The sequence below is a fragment of the Oryctolagus cuniculus genome, chromosome 7 (genome assembly GCF_964237555.1).
Source record: "Oryctolagus cuniculus chromosome 7, mOryCun1.1, whole genome shotgun sequence".
Taxonomy (NCBI): Eukaryota; Metazoa; Chordata; class Mammalia; order Lagomorpha; family Leporidae; genus Oryctolagus; species Oryctolagus cuniculus.
Window position 1 is genome coordinate 152,768,381 of NC_091438.1, and position 17,876 is coordinate 152,786,256.

Sequence of the window (17,876 nt, forward strand, 5' to 3'; positions counted from 1 at the left end):
TTCCCTGTTAGGTTCGGCTGGGCCTGCTGTTGAAACACTCAGCCTCCTTGAGCTGCCAGCAGGCCCAGGTGCAGGGCTTTGAGGAATAAGAAGCCAGGGCCGGCGTGGTGGTGCAGTGAGTAAGGCAGCACCATCCCACACGGGCACCAGTTCGTGTCCCAGCTGCCCCACTTCCAATCCAGCTCCCTGCTAATGGCCTGGGAAAGCAGTGGAAGATGGCCCAAGTGCCTGGGCCCCTGCACGCACGTGGGAGACCCAGAGGAAGCGCCTGGCTGGGGTCTGGCCCAGTACCAGCCATTGCGGCCATCCGGGGAGTGAACCAGCGGATGGAAGACCTCTCTCTCTCTCCCTCCCTGCCTCTGCCTCTCTGCAACTCTGCCTTTCAATGCCTCCATAGGCTACGCCACAATGCCGGCCCCAATTTATTTTCATTTTTATTTGAAAAGCAGAGACAGATGGAAAGATCTTCCATCTACTGGTTCACTCCCCAAATGACCACAACGGCCAGGTCTGGGCCAACCCCGAACCCAGGCGTTCCATCTGGGCTTCCATGCGGATGGCAGGTCCCAAGGACTCGAAGCCCCACCAGCTGCCTCCCAGGGTGAGCGTTAGCAGGAAGGTGGCTCAGGAGTGGAGTAGCCAGGACTCGATCCCGAGGCTGATGCAGGAAGAAGTGACAACAGCTGTGCCGACTGCTGCCCCTTTCTCTCTCTTTCAAACAAAGAAGCAAACTAATAATTTGTTAAACAAGGATTTGCAGGAAGGGGTGATCCTCAGGGGGGTGGTGCCGCCCCTCTGGATCAGGGAGGCTCAGTGCAGGCCCCGCTCCGCCACAAGCCCCACAGGCCTCTGATTCACCAGACCTCTGAGCCGCTGGAACGACCAACACTCCTGCCCCTGGGCCTTTGCACGTGCTATGCCCGTCCTGCTCTGCGCCCCACGTTCACACTAGACCCTGCACACTCCTGTTTATCACAGCCCTCTGTAACAGCCAGCTCTTACACCGAGGCCCCAGTGTGGACTCTGCGAGCACGGCCACCCCTGGGGACCGGGTCAGACGGGCCCCCTACGGGAAGGAATTCCCTGGGCACACGGCACAGGCTAGGGTTGAGCTGGGCCGGAGCAGCACGGGGACGGGAAGAGAAGGCCGGCACACGCCACGGCTTCCAGGGGTGATTCCTGCCCCTGGACTTCAGCCCCTAGAGGGCAGGGACGGCGTCTCCATCCACACCCAGAACCAGGATAGGCACACGGCACAGCCGGCGAGACCCGGCCTTGACCTCCCTCCCTCGCTGGCTCACACACATTTTCCTCATCTGTAGAATGGGCAGGGACCCATCTCCCCTGCCTGGGCATCGGTGTTGTCCACACAGCACACATGCAAGCCATGGAAATCTAAATTATTGTCTCCTACCTTATACATCGCCCACTTTGTCTTTGCAAAATCCAGTTCAGAAGGTTCTATTCTTTCCACTGCACTTTCTCCCGTGCCCGGAGCACCCAGCCCCCAGCAGCTAGAGACATGTGTGGGAACTGACTTCCTAGCTTGCCCATTAACAGTAGCCTTTCCTTAGACAAACTTGAACTTGAGGCCCAAGGATTTCTCCAGCTTCCCCTGACCCAGACTCCTCCAACGTTAGAACTTGCAAACACAGAATCTAGGAAACACCGGTCCCTGGCCACTCGCGCCCTCGGCAACTGTTTACTGCACACCTGCTGCGCGCCGGGCACCGTCCTAGGCTGGTGGTCAGGGCAGACAGGACCCTGCTCTCAAAAGCTTCAGGGCCAGGGCTCCAAGGCCACTGGGAGCTGACCCGGCTCACTGGAGAGGAAGTGGCCCCTGGTGAGACCCAGAAGAGGTAAGGACGCCCACTTTCCGGACAGATAACAGCCAGGGCCGTGGCTCTGTGGCCGGGGGGAGGAGGGGGACCTCAAAGCAGCTGTGAGGGAGCAGTGCGAGAGGCAGAGTGGGGCACCAGGACCCGGCGCTGCACCGGGGAGCCTGGCGCTCTCCCCCCCAGTCCCGGGGAGCCCGGAGCTCCCCCCCCAGTCCCGGGGAGCCTGGCGCTCTCCCCCCCAGTCCCAGGGAGCCTGGAGCTCCCCCCCCAGTCCCGGGGAGCCTGGCGCTCTCCCCCCCAAATCCCGGGGAGCCCGGAGCTCTCCCCCCCAGTCCCGGGGAGCCTGGGGCTCTCCCCGCCAGTCCCGGGGAGCCTGGAGCTCCCCCCCCAGTCCCGGGGAGCCTGGAGCTCCCCCCCCAGTCCCGGGGAGCCTGGCGCTCTCCCCCCCAAATCCCGGGGAGCCCGGAGCTCTCCCCCCCAGTCCCGGGGAGCCTGGGGCTCTCCCCGCCAGTCCCGGGGAGCCTGGAGCTCCCCCCCCCAGTCCCGGGGAGCCTGGAGCTCCCCCCCCAGTCCCGGGGAGCCTGGAGCTCCCCCCCCAGTCCCGGGGAGCCTGGCGCTCTCCAAGCTGCGCCCTCCTCTCTGGTCCCTGCGTCGGGATCTGGATGCCGTGGGCTCACCATGCTGGGCAGAAGGCGGGATGGACAGATGGACAGGCGGGAGCAGTACGGCCAGCCCCCGCAGGGCTGCAGGGAAGAGCTGTGCATGTTAATGAGCCGGCACAACCTGCCCCCCACTCCCCAGCCTCCCGCAGCAGATGGGGCTTGGGGCAGGCGGGGCGTGGCTTCCCCTGGTGGATCCCCAAGGGAGGCAGCCACTCCATCCAAAGCCAGGCCAGTGGGAAGTGTGCCCCACCCCCACCCCCACCCGGCTGGCAGGGAGGCAGAGCCCCCAGGATCTCAGGACCACAGGAAGGCTGCAGACCCTCCCAGGGAGGAAGAGCAGCGCCCACACTCCCCCACAGCAGGCCAGGGCTGGCTCTGAGGCCTCCCCCCGCCCCCCAGGCAGGCTTCAACCTCCCGAAGTCCCACCCCTGCCCCAGGGAGCACCCAGCACTGGGCTCTCTCCTCCCACAGCCCTCCGTCAGGGCAAGGGCCCAGGGTAGGAGGGGCTGGCCCAGAGGAGAGGGGCAGGAGCGTCCGGGGCTGGGTGCAATGCCAGGGACCCCCACCAAGGTCAGCGCAGGGGGAGGTGGGGAGAGGATCCCCAAACTGTCCCGGCCGCAGCCGGCTGGAGGTCCCTGCACACAACAGGCCAGTCCGGAGTCACCGAGGGCCACGGAGACCGGGGGGAGGGGGCACACACTCACACTCGTGACACAGTCGCTCGAGTGGCAGGAGCAGGGACCCAGGCAGGCTCGGGGCCTCCCACGGCCGCCGCGACGCGCCCGGGGACCGCCGGGGAGGCTCCCGCCTGCAGAGGCGGCCACACAAAGATCGCGCCGCCGCGGGGACACGCAGGGAGCCGGCGACGACTCGGCCCTGGGACCCGGGGCCTCCGGGCCGCTCGGGCCCCCGGGCCGCGCTCACTCACCGGCTTGGCAGCCGCGGGCCGCGCTCCGCGTCCGCGTCGCTTCACAAAGGCGCCCGGCGGCCGCCGCGCCTCCCGCTCCCCCGGCCGCCGCGGGCGCCCATGGCCGGGCCGGCCGCCGCCGCCGCCGCCGCCGCCGAGCCAATGGCCGCGCCGCCCGCGCGAGGTCGCGGCCGCCGAGAGTGCGCCCGCCAGCGTCCGGGGCCGCCGCTGCGCACGGCGCCGCCCCCGCCCGCCGGGCCCGGGGCGCCCGGGCTGAGGTCACCGCTTAACCCCTGGTGGCCAGGGCCTCCGAGGCCGCCGCGCCCCCCTCCCCCCCTCCGCGAGAAGGGCGGGGCTCCCCCCCAACCGCTGCCGCCAGCCCTGCCCAAGGGGAGGGGGCTCGGCACGCCCACCAACTCCCCAGAACCTCCCCGCAGGGCAGGGAGGGGTCCTCAGGTCGCCAGGGACCTCCTGTGGCCTGCACTCCCTGGACTCCCCCTTGCCCCCCCATCTGGCCCCCCTTCCTCGGTTGGAAAGGTGTCCCAGGCACCCTGGCTGCCAGTAGTCTGGGGGGCTCCCTCCAAGGGAAGACGCACCTGTGATAACCTCCCCCCAGGCAGGAGTCACCTATGAGCCCGCAGGGTGGGTCACCGCCTTGCCCCTGGCCTCCCAGGACAGCTACCCTGGCCACCACGGCCCTGAGAGCGTCCCACACGGGACCAGCAGCAGCCCTGTGCCGTGGCCCCATTCTCCGGAGGAGCAAACCAAGGCTCAGCTGTAACTCAAGCTCACCCAGCATCCCCGTGGTGCGCCCTCCCAGCCCCGGAGCTGCCAGACGCGGATGTGGGCCAGCTCCCTCCCAGAATTCCAAAGAGGGCCTCCGGATAGGATGCACTGAATTCCAGTTATCAGGTCATTAATTAAGATTATGGCTGTTGTTATTAAACACTCCCCCAGCTCTGGCTCAGACTTATCAGCAATTACTCCTGGGCTGATAGGAATGAATCCTGCCGCTGCCGAAGGGCACAGGTGCGTGGGCCGGGTTGAAATCCTCCTCTGCTGTCTTCACCGAGGCCATGCAGCCAGCTCATCTCTGATCTCCGTTCTTACGGCTCCCTGTTCACTGGCCTTAGGGGCTACCGGGGAAACAAGGAGAGAGCCAGCCCCCAGCCCTGCCCCCTCGGTTCTCCCGGGATAGGAAGACACACACACAGGCCACTACAGTGCAGAGAGCCGGCACGGGCCCCACGCTCTGAAACCATCCTATTCATTGATTAGTGTGCTTGTTTATTGTCTATCTTCTGCACAAGAACATAAGTGCCAGGGAGCTGGCCGGGCCGGAGTCCCCAGCGCTGTCCTGAGCCCAGGCCTGGGGAGCCCCCATGCACGGCAAGCAGAGTGAGCACTAGCTGTGTGCCAGACACTGTTCCAGGCACGCAGGGGGCGTCAGCGGACGAACACTGCCCTGGGGCAGCGTCCGCTCCGGAGGTGCATAAAACGGTGGCCCTGACAGCAGAGGGGGAAGTTTCTGGAAGGCCAGCAGAGCAGCACGAATGCTTCTGATGTCCATGGCAGGAAGCCTTGGACCAGAACCGGGACTTGTGGGTCCTGTTGTCAGTCGCAACCAGAGTCAGGACACATCCCCCCGCCTGCATTCCCGGGCCTCCCAGAGCCCACTGGAGCCACCTGCCACGGTCCTACGGCCTGGGTTGCCCCCCGCCCTCTCTGGGCAGTGCCCCCTCCCCCTCCTGGGTCCAGGACCCCCAGGTGGCCTCCATGCCTCTGAGCTCTGTGGCACTCCCTGCTCCGTTACATGTTGGTTCTGGGGCATCCTGATTTGAACGGGCTCCAGTTTGATGGTAACTATGAGCCCAGCTTAAGGGCAGGGGGCGTGCCCCAGACGCTGGGTTGTGCCCACTGAGCCCAGCGCAGGGAGGGGACGCTCAACCCCAGAGGCTATGCGTGGAGCCCCTCGGGGGCAAAGGGTGCGGCCCACCAGCTCATAACACTCATGGAGCTGGCGGAAGCACTTGGGTTTGTCCATAGCAGTTGTGTTGTTGTGAATTGTTGCCAACTTTTAATCATTGGGAAATTTCCCGTAGAAAGACAGATTGCTGGCTTCCGGGAACAGATATGAAGATCTGGTAACACCCGGCCCGTGTTCCCCCCAGCCACGCTCTGCAGCTCCCCCATGCCCCCGGCGCAGTGGCCCCCGCAGACACAGCCCCTCCCTCCCGGCCCTGTGTCCCTCATCTGATGTCCAGGCCCCTCCTCAGTGGTTTGCTGTTTGTTTTCATTTTCTCTCTGCTCTCTCCCATCACAAGGAAGAATCACATCACAAAACACAAACACAGGAACAAATAGGAACATTTATTCTGCACAGTGGTTAACATGGAGCTTGGACAGCGACATGCTGCTTCCCGTTCCGGCACCCTGCGCCCTGCGAATGCACGCCCCAGCAGATGACGGCTCAGTTATCTGGTTCCCTGCCAGCCCCACACGGGGGATCTGGATTGAGTTCTGAGCACCTGGCTTCAGCCTGGCCTGGGGCTCTTGCAGGCATTCAGAGAGCAAACCAGTAGATGGACGCTCTCTCTGCGTCTCTGCCTCTCTCTCTCTGTCTTCCAATTAAATAAAAAATTAATTATTTTTAAAAGGTTTAGTTATTTATCTAAATGGCAGAGTTACAAAGGGAGAGAGACACTGAGAGAGGTCTTCCACCCGCTGGTTCACTCCCCAGATGGCCGCAACGGCCGGAGCTGGGCTGATCCAAAGCCAGGAGCCGGAGCTTCATCCGGGTCTCCCACATGGGTGCAGGGGCCCAAGCACTTAGGCCATCTTCTCCTGCTTTCTTAAGCACATTGGCAGGGAGCTGGATGGGAAGGGGAGCAACCGGGGCGTGAACCAGCTCCCATATGGGATGCTGCACTGCAGATGGCGACATAACCCAGTACACCACAGCGGAGGCCCCACAAAAATTAACTATTTATAAACAAGAAGAATGAGCCTGCAGCCTGCAGACTGCAGCCCAGGTGATGTCCTCCTGCCTTCCCGTCCTCACCACCATCTTGCTGTCCTGACACACTCCTCTCGCCCCGCCCACCTCCCCGGCCTCATAGTCCAAGCTCCTCGGCCAAAGTGAACGTGCAGGTGGTCCTCTGGGCCTTTGCCCATGCTCTTCTCTGTGCCTGGGATGTCCCTGACCACCCAGCCTCCAGACACGACGGCCAAGTGCACCGACATAGGCAGCGGCTTCCCAAGGACCTCTGCCCTTTGTGCTCCGGCCTGGGCTGGGGGGGACAGCCCTTCCCAGACCTCCTCGGTGAGCCCGAGCTGCCAGCGTGTGTTCGCCCCAGCTGCTCCCCAGGGACAGTGAGTCCACGGAGGCCGGACCCTGCGTCTCGCTCAGGGCGGCATCCCAGCGCCTGTTAGAGAGCCCGGCCCAGCGTAGACAGCTATTCGCTGAATCGATGCGCGCTTGGGTTTCCATAGTCACAAAAGGAACAGAAAGCGTTTCTGGGAATGTGTCCACACCCCAGAACATTCAGCCAGTGACCGGCTCGCGGAGCGTTCTGGCGCTCGCGGGACTTCCCGTGTGAGTGCAGTCCCTGTGGGCGCGTGACACCCAGCGGGGATCCAGCGCTCCCTTCTCCCTGCGTCCACTACTGACCCGCGGAGGAGGAGGGAGGGAGGACAGGGGTGGGGTTTCCCCTCGGCCAGAGAGGCCCAGTGACTTGCCCCAGGCCGCCCAGCAAACTGGTGGCAAAGCCCAGAAGGGAACCCAGGGCTCCTGCCTCTGCCTCCCGGTCGGGCCCCCTTCTGCCAGCCCAACCCCCACAGTGGATCAAAGAGGAAGTGGGTGGTTGGGAAAAGGGATGCCCCAAGCCCAGAGAGCAGGGCAGCGTGAACGGAGCCCGCCAGGAGCAGTCTCCCCCCTTCTCTGATCCTTCCCTGGATCACCCGTCAGTCAGGAGCGGCTGGTATCTGGGCCACGTCTCCCTCTCCATCACGAGTGAGGCTGGCAGGGGCTGTCTTACCACCCCTCTCTCTGCGGCGCTCCTGTCCTGGTCAGGAGAACAGGCACTTGAAGGAGACCAGGCCATACTGAGCAATGCACCAAGCCCCCCAGCTTCTTCCCAGCCCCAAGACCTGCCTTTCGGGGAAGCAAGCCGAGGTCCCAGGCCGAGGCGTCCTGGGGTCCCAGGTGGGGGAGGCTTCACTTCCCTGAGCACCCATTCTAAGGGCCTTGGCGTCAGGGAGAGACCAGGCCGCACAGCCCCCTGTCTGGGGGACAGAGTGTCAGCTTCCCGAGAAGCGACCACCGGCGAGCAGGGGCTGGGTACTCAGGGCTGGGTACGCAGGGCTGGGTACACAGGGGACACGGGGCCAGGCTGCCCTCGTGAAGCCTGGGGAACCACTCTGAACCTCATGGGTGCATGGATGTTTACATTTTATTTATTGATTTGAGAGAGAGAGAAAGAGAGAGAGAGAGAGAGAGAGAGAAGCTTCCATCTGCTGATTCACTCCCCTAATGCCTGGACCAGCCAGGCCTGGACCAGGAGCTTCTTCCGGGTCTCCCACATGGGTGCGGGGGCCCAAGGACTTGGGCCATCTTCTCCTGCTTTCACAGGCCATAGAAAGAGCTGGATCGGAAGTGGAGCAGGCAGGACTTGAACCGGCGCCCATATGGGATGCCAGCACTGCAGGCGGTAGCTTTACCTAGTTCGCCACAGCGCTGGCCCCTCTCCTAATTTTTAAAAATATAACTATTTCAAGCTGTAAGTGGGCCAATAATTTGTAAACCAAATCGGCTCCAAGTGCCAATGGCCGAGGTTCTGAGAGCTTGTCCAGATCTCTTAGAAACGCGTGGACGTCCCTTGGGTGGACAGAACCAGCACCAGCCCCTGTTCTTCCTGACCATTGTCTGCCTCTCTCTGTCACTGTGCCTCTCAAATAATAAATAAAAATTTTTTTAATAAAAAAAATAAAATTTGATCTTATCCAAATTCACTGTTTTTAAAAACTAAAGGGCAGGTGTTGTGGCATAGCCAGTTAAGCTGCCACTCGGATGTGCACACCCCATGTTGGCGTGCCTGGTTCAAGTCCTGGCTGCTCCACTTCCAATCCAGCTCCCTGCTAACACACGTGTGAGGCAACAAATGATGGCCCGAGAGCTTGGGCCACCTATGTAGAAGACGCAGATGGAGTTCCTGGCTCCTGGCTCCAGCCTGGCCCAGCTCCAGCTGTTGTGAGAATCTGGGGAGTGACACAGTGGGTGGACGTTCTCTCTCCTCCTCTCCCTCTGTCTCTTTAACTCTGCCTTTCAAATAAGCAAATAAATAAGTAAAACATAAAAATAATAGTAATCACCACGGCAAGTGCTCCCTGGCACTCGCAGGCTCTGTGCAAACGCTTCCCTGTGTTAATTCATCTCATGCCCAGCAGCCCTGTAAAGTGAGAAGTGAGTCCCTCTTCCCCGGCTTCACAAACAAGGAAACTGAGGCCAGGGACACCCTGCCCCAGCCTCGGGTGTCCATCAGGGTGGCTCTTCTGCCCCTGTCACTTGGACAGTCCTGAGGGGATTTTTATTGTTGGAAAGCCCCCATGATAAGAGGGGGTGCTGGTTTCTATTCGGGTGGTGCCCTGTCCTGTCCCTGGTGAGGGGGGCTCCTGAGCGCTTTACAAGGGGACCCCCCCAGGGGCACCAGCCTCCCAGCATCCTGCCTTAGCCCCCCAGTACCCCTCTCCCACGCAGAACAGGTGGAGGGCAGAGGTCACGCCACCCATCGGCCTGGACCTCACAGGCCCCGGGTGCCAGCCCCTCTGCCTGGGGCCCCTGCTCACCCACGCCTGGGTGGGGGGGCGTCTCAGCCTTCTCCGTGGATGCGCGGGGACTCTCGCTGAACCAAGGGGAGGCTGGAGTTGGCAGCTTGGGGCCCTGCCAAGCAACCAGAAAGGACAAGGACACAAGGTCTTGGCTGCCTGGCCTCGGGTTTCTGCCCCAGCTCCGGCTCAGAGCACTGGGCCAGGTTCCCGGGCGGGCGTGACAGTTGCTGGTCAGCTGACAGCCAGCAGGGCCCGGGGCCTGCTCTAGAAGTTGCCAGAATGATGGAAGGGAGGTGGCGCTGGCAACTGGGGTGGTGGGGGGGAAGAGGGAGGGAGCCTCCAGCCTGGCCAAGCAGCCAGGAAGCCTCCAAGGGGGCAGGGCCTGGCCAGAGCAGAAGGAGGCACCAAGGCTGCCAGCCAGAGACAGCAGTGACACAGGGGCGTGGGGGAGGGGCCTCAGCTCCCACGGCCGCCTGGGTCACGGCAGGAGGGCCTGGCAGTGGCTGCAGCCTGGCACCAGCCCCGGAAACCTTCCCTGTCCCCCAGCTTCCCCGCCCCAGGCTGGGAGGCTGCGTAAGCCGCTGGTCTCCCGGATGAAAGAGGCTTTCTAAGAGTCGTAAAACTGTCCCCACCGGGAACAAAGGGCCCTTATCCGGCTGTGGCCCTCGCGTGCACGCCCAGAAGCTGCGGCCGGAGTTTATAGACTGGCTGTTGGACCAGCCCCAGGGCCCATTAGCATCACTCCCGCTCCTCTGCGGGGGCTGCTCCGAAACGCTGCCATCTGCAGAGGCCCCCTGTGTGCCGGCCCTGTCCTGCTCTGTGAGTGAGGCGCCTGGGGCCCAGAGAGGTCCGGGACTGCGCAGGGTCACACAGGGGGACAGCTGGGATTGCGCGGAGTCCCACTCGGGCCGCAGATCATGAGGCCTGCTCCAGGAAAGGAGACCTCAAAACCTCAGCTGAGGGGCCGGCGCTGTGGTGTAGCGGGTATGGCCGCCGCCTGCAGTGCCGGCATCCCATATGGGCACCGGTTCGAGTGCTGGCTGCTCCACTTCCGATCCAGCTCTCTGCTATGGCCTGGGAAAGCAGTAGAGGATGGCCCATTTCCTTGGGCCGCCTGTTGCACTGGCATCCCATATGGGCACCAGGTTCTAGTCCCGGTTGCTCCTCTTCCAGTCCAGCTCTCTGCTGTGGCCCGGGAAGGTAGTGGAGGATGGACCAAGTGCTTGGGCCCTGCACCCACATGGGAGACCAGGAGGAAGCACCTGGCTCCTGGCTTCGGATCAGTGCAGTGCCGGCCATAGCGGCCATTTGGGGAGTGAACCAATGGAAGGAAGACCTTTCTCTCTGTCTCTCTCTCACTGTCTGTAAATCTAGCTGTCAAATAAATAAATAAATAATAATAATAAAGAAATCTCTCTCTCTCTCTCTGCCTCTGCCTCTCTGTAATTCTGACTTTCAAATAAATAAATAATAAATCTTTTAAAGAAAATAAAACCTCAGCTAAGGCTCACAGCCTGGTGTCACCCCAACACTAGCATTTGGTTTTTAGGGGCAGGCTTTTGGCAGCTTGGGGCACCCACATCACACATCAGAGTACCTGGTTCAAGTCCCGGCTGCTCCATTTTTTTTTTCTTAAAGATTTATTCATTTATTTGAAAGTCAGAGGTACAGATAGAGAGGGAGAGAGAGAGAGATCTGCTGCTTCACTCCCCAGTTGGCCACAATAGCCAGGGCTGAGCCAGCCCAAAGCCAAGAGCCAGGAGCTTCCTCCCAGTCTCCCACGTGGGTGCAGGGGCCCAAGCACCACTCGGGCCATCTTCCACTGCTCTCCCAGGCACCTTAGCAGGGAGCTGGATTGGAAGTGAAGCAGCCGGGACTGGAGCCGGCTCGCACACAGGATGCGGGCGTCACAGGCAGCGGCTTTACCCACTGTACCACAGTGCCAGCCCCAGCAGCTGCTCCACTTCTAGTCCAGCTCCCTGCTCGTGCATCCTGGGAGGTAGCAGGACACGGCGCCAGTGTTTGGGCCCCTGCCACCCACGTGGGAGGCCCGGATGGAGCTCAGGCTCCTGGCTTCAACCAGGTCCAGCCCTGGCTGCTGGAAGTCTTTGGGGAGTGAACCAGCAGACGGAAGACCCCTCTTTCTGTCCTTTTTGCCTTTCAAAGAAAATGAAAATGAAAATGAATAAAAGTTAAAAATTAAATAACTACCAGTCACTCTCCCGTGGGCTCCCTCTAAGCACCAAAGGCCTCGCCCTATCCTAGCTACACACGGCCCTGAGCGCTGATTTGGAATTCCTGTTGGCAGATGAGGAAGCGGAGGTGCAGGGCGGGGGGAGGGGGGGGCAAGTGTCTGACCTCCAGGGCTGGGGAGTGGGGGGTCAGGATTCGAATCCACTTCTGCTTCTCCTGGGTGAGCTGGCACCAGTGCTCGACCTTCCCAGCCGGGACCGGGCATGCAAGGACATCCCCAGGTGCTCAGGGTGTGCCCAGCACCGTGCCAGGAGCCTAAAGTACAGCCATAAACCAAAGCCAAGTGCCCCAGACTCCGTCATCACATCCCCATGGGGCCCACAGGGCTCCCCAGTCCTCCGTGTATAGCAGCCCCCCGGCCCTGGTCCCCCAGGGTCGCCCCCTCCTCTCAGCTTCGGGAGCTTTCCATGTCCTGGGTTCGTTGTGCGTGGGCCACTGGTCACGATCATCTCGTAGCTGGGCCAACCAGACAGGAAGCAGCGGGCACGGGCTCCCCTGGGGCAGCCCGCAGACCTGCACGGCAGCCCCGGGCAGCGTGGCCAGCACCCACGGCCCCTTTGTTGAGGTCACTTGCTCATAGGCCGCCCCACCCTGAGACGCTGGCTTGAGGCCTCGCCCATGTCACCATGCCCCTGTTACCTTCTGTTGCTGCCAAAGACAGGTGGCTTGCCCAGAACAAAGCATGGGCGTGCCAGGGGCTGGGTTAGGGGATCGTAGTCATCTTCGTCACCACCATCATCATCGTCACAGCTCTTGCTACACGCCAAGCACTAGAGAGCCCCTGGGCCTGTATCGTCTCATCGCGTCCCAACAGTCTCACAAGGCGCCAGGTACTCGCTAGCGGTTGAACGTCTGTCCCCACCCACCCCGATGCAGGAGTTGGGTCCCCAAGTCCAGTCTTGGTGGCGCTGAGATGGTGGAAACTGGAGACAGTGACGGTGGGAGGGGGACCCTGGGGAAGTGACTCGACCAGCAAGGCCATTCGGCCGGATGCCCCACGCTCTGTTAGCACACAGACGGACAGAGACACCCACTTCCCGTCTCTGGTCAGGTGACACTCTCTCCTGCCTCGGACCCTGCCAGCCCCAGAGGCCAAGCCAGTGGGTGTTGCCCCCTCCTGGACGGTGAACCCCCAGAACTCCGGGACAAAACTCACTTCTCTTCTTCGCAGCATTAAGCTGTCTCAGCTGCCGCTTTGTAGCAGGGCTGGGGAACGGGAACGTTCCTCTGCCCGCGGCCTTGTGGGTATCGGTGACCTGGGCCATACACAGTCACCAGCTTCAAGTCGAGCCTGCTCTAGATGGACTGAATTTTGAGTCCTCTCGTGGTTGCCGTGGCAGGGCCCACCCACGAGATTTCACGGCCCTCATACGGCCCGCGGGCTGGGCGCTCCCAGCTCTGTCACAGCCACCAAAGCTCCAAGTGGCACCTTGCCAAGCTTCGGAGGCGGAGAGCCATGCACGAGCGCTGCCCTAGTGCTTGGTGAGTTGTCTGTCACCCCTGCTATTCTGTGACCCCCTGAGGACAGCATCGTGTCTGCTGTTTTTTGCACATGTTTTGCCTGATACGGTACCTGGCACAGAACGGAAATTTAATAAAAAGTCTATGGATGGGGACTGGTGCTGTGGCACAGCAGGCTAACGCCCTGGCCTAAAGCATCGGCGCTGGTTCTAGTCCCGGCTGCTCCTCTTCTGATCCAGCTCTCTGCTATGACCTGGGAAAGCAGTAGAAGATGGTCCAAGTCCTTGGGCCCCTGCACCAGTGTGGGAGACCAGGAAGAAGCTCCTGGCTCCTGGCTTTGGATCAGCACAGCTCCAGCCATTGCAGCCAATTGGGGAGTGAACCATCAATAGATTTCTCTCTCTCTGCCTCTCCTCTCTCTGTGTAACTCTGACTTTCAAATAAATAAATAAATATTTTTTTAAAAAAGTCTATGGATGGATGGTGGGTGGGTGGGTGGGTGTGCAGGTGTGTGGGTGGTGGATGGATGGTGGATGGATGGTGGATGGTGGATGGGTGGATGGGTAGATGGATGGTGGGTGTGTGGGTGGTGGATGGATGGATGGTGTATGGGTGAGGTGGATAGATGGTGGGTGTGGGGGTGGTGGGTGGGTGGAAACCCATCTGTCTACTCCGTCCTAACCTGCATGTCTGCCCAGTGGGGAAGGGCGCGTGTGCAGCCATACACCACGCCCAGGGCAGGGAGCTCGCTGCCTGCAGCTCCGGGGCAGAGCCTGGGAGCAGCTGGGCCACACTCCAACCCCAACCCATGCCCTGACTGGGGCGCACACCAGGAGCCCAGAGCTCCAGGGGGTTTGCGATCCGGTTCATTTAAGAGACTTCACGCTGCCCCCCAAGCCTCCTGCCCCGGGAGCTCTGCTGGGCGGCTTGGGCCAGCGGCCACACTCTGGGCTGAGCACAAGGCGACGCAGGCCCCTCCTCAACACACTGCCCCAGCACGGCCCGGGCTTCCTGTGGAGGAAGCGACTCTTGGAGACGGAACAGGCCCAAGAGAGCAGGCACCCTGTGGCTCCGTTTAGACGTTTCCAGAACAACTTTAAGAACAGAGAAAGAACAGGACAGGCTTTGCGGCTCAGAGGCACGAACCAGCTCTCGGGAAGCCCACAGGCTGTCAGAGCCCCCGCCTGTCTCAGCTTCTGATCCAGCTCCCTGCTAACTCGCTGGAGAGACGGCGGGTCAAGGCCCAAGTCCCAAGTGCTCCCTGCCACACACATGGGAGACCTGGGTGGGGTTCCTGGCCCCTGGCTTCATCCTGACCCAGCCCCAGCTGTTACGGGCATTTGGAGAGTAACCACTAGCTGGGCGATATCTCCCCCCGCCCCCACCCCCATCAGCCTATCTTTCAAATGAATAAATAAAACTTTAAAAAAAAGAAATGGAGGAAGAGGAAAAGCCCCGCCCCACCTGGGAATGGAACGGTGGCTGCGGCCCAGGACAGGAGGAGGGGGCCTGCCCTCCTGGGGTCTTGTCCGCTGCCGGAAGCAGGTTGATGGGCCGGCGCGGGTGCCTGGGCAGAGGGCACTTACTGTGTACCAGAGCCCCGAGAGCCCCTCGGAGAGCTCAGCCCAAGTGACCCACCCGAGCTCACCCCATCAGAAGGGACAGAGGTGGGATTCGAACCCAGGTCTGGGTCAAAGTCTATACTTTCCCATGGAAAAATATACACCAGGATGCCAGTTTGCTGACAATTGGCAAAATGTTGGCGTCCTGGGCTTATTCCAAACACTGGGGGCCAGAAGCAGGATTGGGCTTTGTGGAGCCCACTGTGGGCCTCCAGAAGCAATGCCCCGCCCCCTCCTGCGCTCCCTGAGCTTGGTGGCTGGACCCAGAGGGAGGGAGCCCAGCGGGCCGTGGGGCCGTCCCCTCGTCCCCTCCAGCCACTCGGAGACTCCCAGAGCTGGAAGGGCCCGCAGGCAGAATCTGAGCCAGCCCACTCCTTCCCCGCAGGGGAAACCGAGGCCTGGAGAGGACCAGGAATCACTTGGGGTCACACAGGCTGTGATGAACAGAGCTGGGAGCCAGGGCGGCCTCTTGGCTCCCGCCGGGGTCCCCTCCTCCCCAGGTCGGCTCAAACAAGCCCCGGCATTGGAACCCCACTTATCAGATAGAACGGATGATGCTTATCAGAGGGACGGGGGGGGGGGGGGGATGGGCGGGGCGAGGGGTGGGCAGGGCACCCCTGGCCAGGCCAGCACTGCTGTCTGCAGTGGCTGAGCTGGGCCAGGGTTACAGTGCGGCCAGCAGGACGCCCTAGGAACAAGGGCTGCCAGTGTTCCCAGGCCGAGGAAGATTGGGGGAAGGGCTCTCTCCCGCTCTGCCGGAGGACAAAGCGGGACGAGGCCCGAGCAGAGGAGCCCCAGGCCAGCTGCGTCCCACTCCGCTGCTAAGATCAGGGGACCTGTTCCGTGAGCCTGGCCTCCTGGAACCAAGGGGGTCTGTGTCCTCAAACCTGCTCACTGCTCTGCACCTGGGAACCCTGGAGCCCCCATGGCCCAGGGAGCGGCCTTCGTGGTGGGGGAGGGGTGGCCCCTCCAGGGGATTCCCAGATGGGTTCAGGTCCCTGCTCTCCTCCTCCTGGACCTGAGACCCCCAGGGCGTGAGTTCACATGCCCACGTCAGCTTCCTCCAGATGGGGCCCCGCTCTTGCCTCTGCACCTCGAGGTCCCTGTGAGGATTCAGGGCAGGGCTGTAGCCGTCACAGAAGGGACTGGAGATGCAGCTTGGGTAACACCTCTCTCCAGCCCCACCCCCATGGCCGCACGCATCTCTGTGCAATCACAGGGGAGGGAGGATCCGCTCCTGCACCCGCGCGGGGCCACCCTGCCCAGATCCTGCAATGTTCCCAGGCAGAGAGAGGAGCAGCTCAGCCAGTGGGAGGAGCATGAAGGCAGCAACCAGCCAATGAGGGCCCAGAATCTCCGCACCACGAACGCAGTGTTTGCCTCTGGAGGTAAAGATTTATTTTATTAGATAGAGAGAAGGGGATAAAGAAAGAGAGAGATCTTCCATCTGCTGCTTCCCTCCTTAGTGCCCACACAGCCAGGGCTGGGCTGGGCTGGACTGAATCCAGGAGCCGGACACCCCTCCCAGGTCTCCCGCCACTCTGAGCCACTCTGCTGCCTCCAGGAAGCTGAAATCGGGAACAGAGCTGGGACTGGGACCCAGGCACTCCCACTCCATACAGAATGTGGCTCCTACGGTGGTTCTTGACTGCGAAGCCAAGCACTGACTCTTTTTTTTAAGATTTATTTTACTTATTTGAAAGACAAAGTTACGGCAGGGGGCGGGGGAGTGGGGCGGCATTGTGGTATAGTGGGTAAGGCCGGCGCTGGTTCATGTCCCAGCTGCTCCACTTCCGATGCAGCTCCCTGCTAATGTGCCTGGGAAAGCAGCAGAGGATGGCCCGGTTCCTTGGGCCTCTGCCACCCACTTGGGAGACCCGGAAGAAGCTCTTGGCTTCAGCCTAGCCCAGAGCCAGCCACGGTAGCCATCTGGGGAGTGAACCAGCAGATGGATGATCTCTCTCTGTCTCTATCTCCCTCTCCGTAACTTTCAAATAAATAAATCTTAAAAAAAAAAAAAAAATAGAAGAAGAAGGAAGAAGGGGAGAAAGAGAGAGAGAGAGAGAAGCTGAAGCCAGGAGCTTCACCTGGGTCTCCCACGTGGGTGCAGGGGCCCAAGGACCTGGTCCATCTTCCACTGCTCTCCCAGGCACATTAGCAGGGAGCTCGTTCAGAAATGGAGCAGCCGGGACTTGAACTAGCACCCAGGTAGGATGCCAGCATTGCAGGCAATGACTTAACTCCCTACACCACAAAGCCGCTGCCCAGCCCCCATCAACGTTCTGACTGATGGTTTCCGTACCGCTGACGCTGTGCGACTCTGGCCAGGTGGTTCAGCTCTCTGAGCCTCAGCCTCCCGTCAGGAGGACTAAAGGAGCCGGGGTGTGCAGGATGCCTGAGCTTGGCATGTGGTCAGTGCCCAATAAATGGAGAGGCTGCAAGGTGGAAACAGCAGGGGCCCTCACAGGAGAGGGAACCTTAGGAACCTCTTGCCCACACGACTCTCTGTTCTGGAAGGTGACATCAAGGACTCTCACCTCCCAGTGATAAGGCTGAGAGTGGGATCAGACCAGTCACCCCCAAGACCCCCAACATCCCACTGACTGAGGCGGTCCAGCCAGCAGGCCCACTATCATCACCCTCAGAGGGACAGGTGAGAGGCGGTGGCCCCAGCTGAGTCTCAGCAGCCCCGACGCTTCCGCCCCAGCTGCTGGAGGACTCTCTGGAGGAAGCGGCCAGACTGGAGGACCTGCCTGTGCACCTCCCTTAGCTGTGTGAGCCCAGGCAGGTCCGCTGCCCCCTCTGAGCCTCCATCCCTCGCTGTAGGGACAGTCACTGTGGGAACGGCAGCTCCCGCCCCGCCCAGCTCCCCAGGCTGCTGGGAGCGCCCTTGGCAGCAATGGCCGTGCACTTGCTCTGTACACCGTCACGGAGGAGGCACTGGCCTTGTTGAGCACCGAGATTCCCTGAACAGCCGGGCAAGGCGAGGCGGAGCCAAGGAGAGAGGGACACAGACTGTGCACCCTGGCCCTCACCCTGCCCACCCACGCCTCCTGCCTACTTGGCCCAGAGGACGCCATAGAAACCCCGGTGTTTAGATCCGGAGCCAGCTGCTTCTAAGCCTCCTGTGCCCCCCGGGAGTCTCTGGCCACACGTTCTGGCTCCGGCTGCTGGGGATCGCTGAGGCAGAGAATGGCGCGCCACGGACATGACGCAGAAGGCACAGGAGCTTTGACGGTGACATTTACAGTGGCCCAGGTCCCTGGCAAGCCAGAAGGTCACACGGTCACCTGCACGTCCCCCTGAC

The 17,876-nt window shown here is 61.7% G+C and overlaps 1 protein-coding gene across 5 annotated transcripts in view; it reads right to left on the reverse strand.

Annotated features, from left to right (window-relative positions):
• ARHGEF10L (Rho guanine nucleotide exchange factor 10 like) overlaps positions 1-17,876 on the reverse strand; it is a 148,074-nt gene that overhangs the window by 128,968 nt on the left and 1,230 nt on the right. The window contains exon 1 of one of the 5 annotated variants that reach the window (XM_070077040.1): positions 3,429-3,610. The exons of 2 other annotated variants lie outside the window; for them this stretch is intronic. The gene's annotated coding sequence lies outside the window, so the exon portion shown is untranslated. Of the gene's footprint in view, positions 1-2,515; positions 2,653-3,428; positions 3,611-17,876 lie in introns of those variants that run through there. 2 more of the 5 variants (XM_051830671.2, XM_051830674.2) reach the window with 2 other exon arrangements.